Genomic DNA, 12,013 nt, shown 5'->3' with positions numbered 1-12,013 from the left:
AAGAAAGCCTAGCTTCTCTTTGGTTCCTTTGGAGGATTGATCAGCCAAGGACAAAGGACATAACTCAATTTGGATGACCTGAAACCAAATCTGATTTTGAAAGCTCTAAATTGCAAGGGACCTCCAATTCATGCCTTAGTAGATTTTGAATCAGAAGACCTGGGTTCAAATTCCAGCTCTCCCACTTATTACTACTCATAGGTCTTTGAATAAAGAGTCTTTTGGTGTCTTTTGATCTTAATTTCCTCATCTGTAAAATGTGAGCATTGGACTACAAGGGACAATTCCATTCTAAATCTATATTCCATCATCTTCTAAAACACAATGCAATTTCCTTTCCCTGACTATGGGGCCAGATAACAGAGTTAGAAAGAAATGTTCTAACATAATGGAAAAGATGAAACATGGAAATGAATTCTGCCAATAGCTAGGTGTAGGGCCTTGGGTATGTCTAAATTCTAGTGAATAAATATGAAGCAGTTTCTATGAGCAGATCACTGTGTAAGATGATAATTATAATATTATTAATAACTAATATTTATATAATGCTTTATGTTTATTTTTTCATTTAATCCTGATTCAAAGATGATGCTTTCTTCATCTCTAAAATTACAGGTTGATACCAGATGGTTTCTAAGGTCTCCTCTGACCTAAACATGATTTGATTACCTGTAAGTACATATTTCTTTGGTTAAATGTAACCTATCATTTTAACTTTGGTATTCCTGTCACCTGGAGTAAAGGGGAAGGGTTGCCTAGTTTCTTATTTTATTTCTGCTCCTTTTTGTATTTCATTTTCATATTCTCATCAAGTATGACCTTAGCTCATTCCCAAACCATTTCTGAGAAGCAAACAAGAGTCTAACCAGTCACATGGCCAGACCCCTTTGAAAATAAACAAATAAGCTGGTTTCTTATTTGCGTCTTGTTTACATCCTGACTCTCAGCTCCCTCTGAAAACTAAATCTGAAATTGGAGGGCTAAACCAGGCAACAGCAGCCTTGGAAAATTGCTTGTAATTTCCTAGTCCATGGTAGAGAAAGTGTCAGATTTATGATGATTGCTAGGCTATTTTGCTACTTGGTGGGGAAATGAAACAGGAGGCCTGGTTTCAGATAGTTTTTCTAAGGGTTGGGTGCTTGATTACCCTCCCTTTCAAACTAATTTTTATTTTCAATGCCAATTTCTCAGGAATCTGAAATTAAACTTTCTTTTCCATCCACTTGAGTTTTTTTCATTTGAGCTAACATCAATTGGATTCCACATTCCTTTAGAGAATTGAATTAATGAAATCATCAGCTGGGCTTACCATTTTAGAGCAACTATCGATCACAGGATCATAAGCTTTAACCCTGGAAGAGTTTTCAGTGTACATCTGGTTCAACTTCTTCAATTTATAGATGAAGAAACTGTGACTCTGACAGAGGTTAAGGGATTTGTCTAAGGTCTTAGTAGATGCTGATTTTATTATACCCGACATTTTATGGTGCATTCGTGTTTTGATGTTGTTTACAAAGAAAGAGTCATTCTTTGCTAAAACCTTTGCTACTTGTAGATGGGTCACAATAGACTTTGTACAGACAAATGGTAGGCCTCAATATATATATATATATATATATATATATATATATATATATATATATATATATATATATTTGTGTTTCATCCTGTACCCTGAAATATATCTTTAGCAGCTCAGAATTTCAGAGTTCATCTTTTCCAACCTGTGCCTGAATAGGAATCACAGAGTTTTAGAGTAGGAAGAGACTAGGAACTACTACTATTTGATACCTGTTGTTGTTCATTTGTTTAAAATGTGTCTGTCTCTTTGTGACTCAATTTTGGGTTTTCTTGGCAAAGATGCTGGAGTGGTTTTCCATTTTATGTTCCAGATAATTTTACAAATGAAGAAATTGAGGCAAACAGGGTTAAGTGACTTGCCCAGGATCACACAATAGTATGATGCGGGATTTGAATTCAGAAAGTTTAGGAACTATCTCCAAGTCCTGAGTTTAATCCATTGTGCCATCTAGCTGGTCATGCTAAATATTTTCCATGCTCATCATTCCCAGTTCCTTCAACTTATTCTCTTAAACCATGGACTCAAGGCCTTTTATCATCCTGGTTGGCTTCACCTAGATGTTCAGAAGTTTTCTGATGTCCTCAAATGATTGCAATCAGAACAGAATGCATTCACACAATGTTATTGTTGGTTTGTACAATGTTCTCTTGGTTTTGCTCATTTCAATCAGCATCAGTTCATGTAAATCTTTTCAAATTTTTCTGAATCCATCTGTTCCCCATTTCTTCTTATGTAACAAAAGGATTCCATTACATTCATATAACACAATGTGTTCATCATTTCCCAATGATGGGCATCCCCTCAATTTTCAATTTTTTGCTACCACAAAAAGAGCTCCTATAAATCTTTTCATCATAGTGCTTACTTTTACTGAGCTTACAATCCATTGAAATTGCTCAGATCCTTTCCAGAAAAATTAAAAATTAACCATGACTTGCCCTATCTTGTACTTGTGAAATTGCTTTTGAATCCAAGTGTAAAATTTTTCCTTTTACCCAAAAGTAAAGGAGTTTTAACCTTCTTGTATGTCATGAACTTCTTTGGCAGTCTGATGAAGTCTATGGATCCCTTTTTAAAGTAATACTTTTAGGTGAATAAAACAAACTACCTAGAATGACAAAAGAAGCCAATAATACTGAAAAAGTTATGAAACTATATATTAAAATAGTTCATGGATCCCATATTAATAACCGCTATATAGGATTATATATTATAAAATTTAGCCCAATGGTAAGCACTTTTTGGAGATTATTTCTACTATCCAGGAGCTAAGCTATCACTCCTAGTTTTGTGTCATCTGAATATTTGATAAGAATGCCATCTTTGCCTTTACCAAATTCATTGATAAAAATTATCTCTGCCTTGACATGTAGCCAGCTAGGCATTTTTAAGTAGAGGTAAGCCAAGATATCACAGAGTAAGTCTGTTCCCATTTTGGAGAACTCCAGTGGTTAAGAAGTTTTCTTTATAATGAACCCAAATCTTCCTCTCTCCAATTTCTACTCACAATACTGAAGTGAAAGAATGTGTGTGTATGTGTGTGTTTATGTGTGTGTGTGTGTGTGTGTGTGTGTGTGTGTGTGTGTGTGTGTGTGTGAAGGTACAGAACCCATTGTAATCAATATACTCTTTCCTTCCATTTAATCCTCCTTTACAGCAGTGAACTTCATAGATTTGAAAGCTTCTATAAGATTTAGAATTTTCTCCAGAAGGAAACCAAATGTGGAATTATTAGAGAAGCAATCTTTTATATTCTTATGAATTTATGAGCATCTCTTTCCAACCCTGAGATTTATATAGGTCTCTAAACTTAAACTCTTTAGGTTTTGGAAACCTCCCCAGAATGCAAGTGAACTTAAATTGGAAAAGAGATAATCCTTTTCCTACTGGATCTGTAATGTCCATACAATTTATGGTTGCAGTGGAGGGAAAAATCCAGATTTTGCTAGCCTGAATGTTTTCTCAGTTTCTTTTGCTCTTCTAGGTGGAGGACCAGGGCTCTATCCTTGGCCTACACATTTTTACCATACTGTTAGAAGCCTGGGGCTGCTAAAACTTCCATTGATTAGCAACATTATTTTCCACTGCTGTTACCTCTGGGGTTTGAGGCTTATCTACTGCTTCTCTAAGGGTACTCATTTTGGAGCTGAAATTGGGGTGGTCCCTGGAAGGTAATAGGTTCATATTGCTAATAGGGAGATGATCTATTTCAACCCCTTAATTTTACAAACTTTATAGAAAAGCAGCTTTCCTATTTCTTCATCCCTTCCTCACTTTCCCCCTCCTCCTTCCCCATCTCCCTCATCTGTAAAATCTCTGGTCTTTTCTTGACTCAGCTTGCTTTGAATATCTTCCAATTATACTTTGACTGGTTTAATATCTTTTTATGGCATGGCGGCTGAAATACACAGTAATCTAAAGTAAGCAAATTGACCTCACTGCTGAAATTCAATTATTTATCCTCAGTGACGTATGAATTTGTAGAAAATTACCATTGCTCAGGGTTCTCCCCATATTCATCAATACTGATATCTTCAGTCAGAGGCAGTATATTTCAGTGGATGGAGTACTAGATTCTGAGTCAGAAGACCTGGGCTCTGCCATTTACAATCTGTGTAAGCTTAGGCAAATCACTTCCTTCTTTGGGTCTCAGTTTTTCCAAATGTAAAATAAGGGGGTTAGAATAGATGTTCCCTAAGATCCCTTATATCTCTAGATCTATGATCTTAAGATCTCAAAGAGGTATCAGTGAACATGATCATAATCAAAATCTTTTATACCTAATCTATAGGGATGTTCATATCCAGTTCACAATTGCTCTCTCCAAAGTTACCAATGAACTCTTTTAGTTGCCAAATCCTGTGTTTTTTTCCTCCTCAGTCTTCATGCCTCTTGATTTCCCTGCAACCTGTGACACTAGTAATCATTCTTTTTTTCCTTTATACTCTCCTCTTTCTAGGTTTTTGGGACTCTACTCTCTCCATTATCTTACCTAGGTAACTTCTCCTCAGAGCCCTTTGCTGGAACATCATCTAAGTCATATCTGCTAACTGTAGGTTTCCTACAGGGCTCTGTCCTGAGACCTATTCTTTTTTCCCTATACTGTTTCACTTGGTGATCTCATCAACTCCCCTGGATTCAATTATTTCTATGCTGATGATTCTCAAATCTATTTATCCAGCCCTAACCTCTCTGCTGACTTCCAGTCTCACATCTCCAACTGCTTATTATATATCTTGAACTGAATGTCTTGTAGACATCTTAAATTCAACATGTCCAAAACAGAGCTCATTAACTTTCTTCCTATTCCCATCCCCCCACTTCTCCTCATTAATGTTGAGGACACCAGTATCTTCCCAGTTCCTCAGACTTGCAAACCTAGGTGCTGTCTTTTATGCCCCACTATCAGTCCCTATATCCAATCCCTTGCCACAGTCTGCTAATTTCACCATTGCAATAATTCTCGATTACTTCTTTCTCTTCTCTTATACTATCACCTCCCTGATGAATGCCCTCATCTTATGCCTGTACATACTATATATGCACAAATATACATTTATATATAAACATACATATGGATTTATGTATGTACATGTGTATGTATGTTTATATATTATTTGAACTCTTTGTAGTGGAAAGAAGTGGAAATTAAGAAGTTACCTATTAATTAGGGAATGACTGAACAAACTATGGTATATTAATATAATGGAATATATTGTGCTGTAAGAAATGTTGAAGGGGATGGTTTTAGGAAAAAACAACAACTGAGATTTATGAGATGATTCAAAACCAGAATGCAAACAACTTTGAAAAGCTTAAAAACTTTGAGCAATGCAATGATCACTATTCCAGAGGACTCATGGTAAAATGTAAAACATATTACTAATCTCCTGCCAAAGATGTGATAGACTCAGGATCTAGATTAAAATATATATTTTTGGACATGGCCAATTCAGGGAATTAGTTTTACTTGACTGTGCATATTTGTTACAAGGGTTTAACTTTTTGTTTTTTCCTCCATGGTTGGAGGAAGTAGGAGAAAAACTGTCAATTTAAAAAAGTAAAATAATAAAATCAAAGCTACACAAAAGGAATGTAGTGTAATGAAATGGATCCTAAACTGGAAATTGGAAGCCTGACTACTAGTACTAACTTTTTTTTTAACAAAAATTTTATTGATGTGTTTTGTTTTCATACCACTTCAATTTCTGAATATACCCTCCTCCCTACCCTACATAGTGAGTCATCTCTTATAATAAAGAATAAAAAAGTAAGGGGAAAAAACCCCAAAGTCAGAAAACTAACCAGTATATTAACTTCATTTGACAGCACATGAGTACTCTATATTCTTAATCTCCCATATTTGCAAAGAAGGGAGGGAGGTAAATTAACTCCTCTTCATGGCCAAGCTTAGTCATTATAATTTGTGTTCCTAATTCTGTGACTTTGGAGAAATCACCTTTCTTCTCTCAGTCTCATTTTTCTCCTTTGTAAAATGAAGGAATTGGATTAGATGATTCCAATGGTCCCTTCCAATTCTACCATTTAGTGATGTGAAAAGAGAAGGAGGAGGGGAGAGAGAAAGAGGAGAAAGAGGATTGTTCATTAATAGAGGTATTTCAATTTCTGATGATGTGGTCCTATGACAGCAGCCTCCAGCTCTGTTCATTGACCTATTCCATTTACTCCCTAATGCATTTGGGGTAAAGTGACTCTTTCCAGTCATTAGGAAAGGGTGGCAGTGGAATACCTGGTTCATACTACATAATACCGTGTCTATGGATGTTTTTTAATGTCATTGTTATCACAATATATAGCCTGACACCAAGAGGAAGGAATTCAAGTGGATACTGTGACTCACCTGCCTAACTTGGGGAAGTTACAGGCTCCTCAGCTGAACAGAGAAGGACAAAATGTCCCCACTTTATTGACCTTGGGGTGTGACTTTCAGTTTAGCCTTCAGTCATGGGGATCTGGTAGAAGACTCAGATGAGGAGCACTTGTGCAGAACTAGAGAGCCAGTTAGTCTGTGATAAACAAGCTGTTGAGCAGTGTTTTCCATCTCTTCTCACAGGGTTTAGAGGTTTGAATTCAGATGCTGGAGATGCCAATCCATCAGCTGAGGAGTCAAAGTACATATAGAAGTTATGCCTTGTAGAGAGAGGCACATCCTCTAAAACAATGAGGTTGTAGGAGCTATCCTGGACTGGACTGGGAATTGGGCTCTATTAGCTTATTCTATGGATGAAGCATACCACATCATTCAGCTTCTTTTCCTATCTCCCCAATTCTTTTCATTTCACCTCAATTTTAAAGGTGCTTATTTAGCATCTATAATATATGTATATATATTTCTATCATACATATATGTATATATGTATGACATCATGTAATGCTATGGATAAAACAAACAAATAAGAACAAAAGAGTCTCTCCTTTCAAGAAGATTTTATTCTCCTGGGAAGAAACATGAACAAAGAGAAATAGAAGGTAAACACGAAGTAATTTTTGGGGGGGTCTCAGGGAAGAAGACTAATGATGTACAAGGTAAAGAATGGTCTTGTGTAAGAAAAAGACCCGAGTCCGGAAGGAACCAAGGCATTTCAAAAGTCAGAGGTGAGGAGGTAGGGTATTACAAGTACTGGAAACAGCCTATGTAGATTAGAGTTGGAAGATGGAATAAATAGCAAAAAGTTTGCTGTTTACTCATCAGAATTGCAAGGAATATATCCATATTCTCTTTTTGAGAACATTCCATGAATATTCTTTTCACCTCTCACTTCAACAGAAACTTAGCTCTCTGCTGAGACCCTATCATTTGCAATGCTTTCCATTGGTGGTCACTCATTTTCCTAGATAAGGGAGATGTAAGCATGATTCTTAATTCCTACTGTTTTTTCAGAGTATTTCTCTATCACCATCCCTTTACAAACTTTCCTCTTTAATGGTTTATTCAATCTACTATTCCAATCTCCCTCCTTTTTTAAAAGTAAAATTTTATTGATATTTTAAATATACTTCTCTTTCCTAAAGTGTCCTTCTTTTCCTCCCAGAAATTCATCCCTTAAAATAAACAAATGTAAAGGAGGAAAAAGTTCATAAAAACATATGTAGAAAAAATACGGACATTCCACACTCATGATCTACTAATTCTTTGAAGATGTGGGGGAAAGTATTTATCCTATCTCTGGAGTCAAGTTTGGTTATTATGATTTCAAAACATTCAGTTTTGATTGTTTTGTAATTTTTTGTTTTTGATGTTATTTTCCATCCACCTTCTGTTCCTCTGAATCTATAAAGTTTTATCTTTGGGTAACTTCCACCTTTGATTTCTCTGGCCTTGAGCCAGGATTGCTGAGCATCACTGGAGAAAATTATGAAACTATGCTGACTTCATTCACTATCAATTCACATTAAATAATCTCATGTGGGCTCATTCTGTTACTTGGCAATACTTTCAGCTTTACTCTGATATTTTCATTATCTCATTCCTACGAATGACTACTGCTCCAAATCTTTTCTTCTTTCCTCCCAATGCCATTACCTTTCCTTCAAATTACCTCTAATTTATCATATGTATATATATATATATATATATATATAAATATATATATTGTTTGTACATTGCTATTTGCATGTATTCTCCCATTAGACTTTGAACTTCTTAATAATGAAGACTACTTATATTTTATGTGTGTATCTCCAATGCTAGTCATTTAATAAATGATTATTGTCTTAAAGTGCTGACTTTCCATCACCCTCACCATCTACATCCACCATCTTCTATATATATTAGAATATGAAGCTTTCCACTTCATTGAGATATTGAGGTCATGTGATGCAGTATGCTCTTTCAGCTCCCTTCCTCTATTCCTCAAATCTCAGCAACGTCACCTCTCCAGTCCCAGAAATCATATCTCTCTTAGTCACTGGAGTTATTTCCTCCTTCCACCATATTACATAATTCTCCAAAATAGAGTTCATTGTCTTTCCCCTTAAACCTATGCTATTTCTGTCATGGTGTCATTGATCACTAGCTCCCCAAGTTCATTTGATATTCAATTCTTCTAGCTCCTTCATTTCTTACATCCAGGTGCCAGGTTCCCTCAATGTCATTTCTGCCACATCTCTTATGGTGATTTTGCTTCTGATCCTTTGTCCATCATGACTTGGGTTTGAAATAATATAGAAGACATTTGAATTTATTTAGATTCTTTTTTGGCCTACAGGCCTTGGGGTGGAAACTCTATGGACTAAGTTCACAATTTATTAAATAGCTAAATTCCAAATTCTCCCAGGAATAAAGGTCTTCATATTCATCAAGGTATAATCATCTTACCCATCTCTCATCCCATGATCCTCCATCATTGCTCCTCCTCCTCCTCCTCCCTTTTCCAAATTCCATTCAAACAAGAATCTACAATATTCCACCTGTGTGGTTATTTACTTCCATTACAAAATCATTAACATGGCCCTAGACATGCCCAGTTTGAACTTTGGAGAGCAATTTCCTCTGTTGTCTCGGTAACTATCATTTTCCACTTAGGCATGGTTGCCTCCAGCTTGTCTTGACCATTCCCTGACAGTCTGGCATTCCTATAGGCTTCTGATAGGATAGGGAAATACAGTTCTTATCTGTTGCTGTCTAGTAATTCAATTTTATGTCTCAGCTTAATTATTGATCCCTATATTTCTTTTCTTATTAAAGATTTTATTTATTTTGAGTTTTACAATTTTCCCCCAATCTTCCTTCCTCCCCCCCCCAAAGAAAGCATTTTGTCAATCTTTACATTGTTTCCATGTTGTGCATTGATCCAAATTGAGTGTGATGACAGAGAAATCATGTCCTTAAAGAAGAAACATAAAGTATAAGAGATAACAAGATCAGACAATAAGATAGCAATTTTTTCCCCTAAATTAAAGGGAATAGTCCTTGAACTTTGTTCAAACTCCATGGTTCTTTATCTGGATATAGATGGTATTCTCCATGGCAGACAGCCCCAAATTGTCTCTGATTATTGCACTGATGAAATAAACGTGTCCATCAAGGTTGATCATTACTCCCATTTTGCTGTTAGGGTGTACTGTGTTTTCCTGGTTCTGCTCATCTCACTCAGTATCAGTTCATGCAAATCCCTCCAGGCTTCCCTGAATTCCCATCCCTCCTGGTTTCTAAAAGAACTATAGTATTCCATGATATACATATACCAGTTTGCTAAGCCATTCCCCAGTTGAAGGACATTTACTTGATTTCCAATTCTTGGCCACCACAAACAGGGTTGCTATGAATAGTTTTGTACAAGTGATGTTTTTACCCTTTTCATCATCTCTTCAGGGTATATACCCATTAGTGGTATTGCTGGGTCAAAGGGTATGCACATTTTTGTTGGCCTTTGGGCTTAGTTCCAAATTTCTCTCCAGAAAGGTTGGATGAGTTCACAGCTCAACCAACAATGTAATAATGTCCCAGATTTCCCACAACTCTTCCAACAATGATCATTATCCTTTCTGGCCATATTGGCCAATCTGAGAGGTGTGAGGTGGTACCTCAGCGAAGCTTTAATTTACATTTCTCTAATAAGTAATGATTTAGAGCAATTTTTCATATGACTATGGATTGCTTTCATCTCCTCATCTGTAAATTGCCTTTGCATATCCTTTGACCATTTGTCAACTGGATCCCTATATTTCTTAAGACTAAGTCCTTACCAACGATAATAAAAGTAATTATGAACAATTCTCAAGAAGAGCCATAGGTACCAAGATTAAGTTCTGAAACTACATGGAGGATCTTGGGCAAAGGCCAGGTTTCTTTTGGATTTTCCCTTTTGCCCTGGCCACTTTTCCTATGTTTCCAAATTCTGCTACTTCTGCAGATTGGGTGGTATAAACTTGCTATGATAGAAATACTGCTGTCTTTTCAAACAGATATTCTATGTATTATTCCTGAGTCTGCCACTTACTACCTGTGAGTTCTTGAGCAAGTTACCAGACCTCTATGGATTTCAGACTCCTTACCTATAATAATGAAAGGGTGGGACTAGTTGACCTCTAAGGTTCTTTCTAGTTCTATTATTGATATTTTGAAATCCTGACTACAGTAAAATTTGTCCCTCTTCTCTATGTATTTTCCCTCAACTGACATCCGAGTTAAGGTTCTTGTTATTAGCCACTCAAACTATTAAAACCTTCTTTTTTTTTAAGCTCTGCTCTCTTTCCTTTCCAATTAGTTCTTCATATTGTTGATGGAATAATCTTTTTTATACATAAATCTTGTCATGGACCTGCTCAAAATTTTAAATAGTACCTCAGTGCTGCCTCAGTAAAGCTCAGATTTTTTTTTTGAGAAGTAGGATGGCACATTTGTATATTGTTGATTTTATTTTTTTTATTTTTAATATTCATTAAATTTTTTTTAGTTCCGAATTCTGTTCCTCCTTAAAGCCCCTCCCAAGCACACTTTAAGGCAGGCAATATGATATGGGTTCGAGTATGGCATAATATAAGAGTACAAGACCTAGAATTAGGAAATTTTTGGTTCAAATTATTAGCTCCATGATCATCAGTAAATCAATTTACCTCTTTGAGTAGCAGTTTTTTCACCTAAGGATAGGAGATCAAAATATTTGAAGTATCTTCCTCCTAGGGTTGTTGGGAAGTCGCTTGCAAACTTCAGAGCACTATATAAATGTCACTTATGATTTGCCTGGTATTCAAGATCCTCCATCACCTGGTATAACCTAACATTCAGTTTATCTTTTTTTTTTTTTTTGCAAGGAAAATGGGGTTAAGTGGCTTGTCCATGGACACACAGCTAGGTAATTATTAAGTGTCTGAGGCTGGATTTGAACCCAGGTACTCCTGACTCCAAGGCCAGTGCTTTATCCACTACGCCACCTAGCTGCCCCTCAATGATAGTTTTTTACCAAATTTTTCAAGCTTTTGAGTTTTACATTGTTCTCCCTCACTCCCTCCCTTCCCTCCTCCCCTCCCCTGATAGAAAGCAATCTGATTAATCTACATTTATAACCATATTAAGCAGAGGTCCATATTGATCATTTTGTGAGAGAAGAATCAGATCCAAACAGGAGAAAGAAAACTTAGAGGGGGGAAAATGACATAATTAATAAGACAACCCATTTTTTGGTTTATCTTATATTATTCCCTTTTATGCATTTGATACTCAAGGTAAAAAGGACTCCAAAGGATACATAAAAGCACAGCTTTTGCTCAAGTTGACATTCTCTCTGCTTGGAACATTCACTCTCTCCTATTCACCTATTTTGAACTCCTCTCCATTTTTTAAAGCTCAACTCAACTTGTGATCTCCAGAAAGCCTTTTCTATCTCCCCTAATTCCCCATCTTCAGTTGCTAAAGCCCTTCCCCCTTCAACTTTATTTAGTTCTTTTTTTATATAACTCTCTAATAGA

The 12,013-nt window shown here is 36.1% G+C and overlaps 1 long non-coding RNA gene across 1 annotated transcript in view; it reads left to right on the top strand.

Annotated features, from left to right (window-relative positions):
- The first annotated feature begins 581 nt into the window (after positions 1–581).
- Positions 582–12,013, top strand: part of LOC141519981 (uncharacterized) — a 28,711-nt gene continuing 17,279 nt past the window's right edge. The window contains exon 1 of the long non-coding RNA XR_012477495.1: positions 582–671. This is a non-coding gene — a long non-coding RNA (uncharacterized LOC141519981). The remainder of the gene's footprint in view (positions 672–12,013) is intronic.

The sequence above is a fragment of the Macrotis lagotis genome, chromosome 4, assembly GCF_037893015.1.
Source record: "Macrotis lagotis isolate mMagLag1 chromosome 4, bilby.v1.9.chrom.fasta, whole genome shotgun sequence".
NCBI classification, from domain to species: Eukaryota; Metazoa; Chordata; class Mammalia; order Peramelemorphia; family Peramelidae; genus Macrotis; species Macrotis lagotis.
The sequence above is the reverse complement of the archived record's forward strand: the minus strand, read 5'-3'. Positions and strand labels throughout refer to the sequence as shown.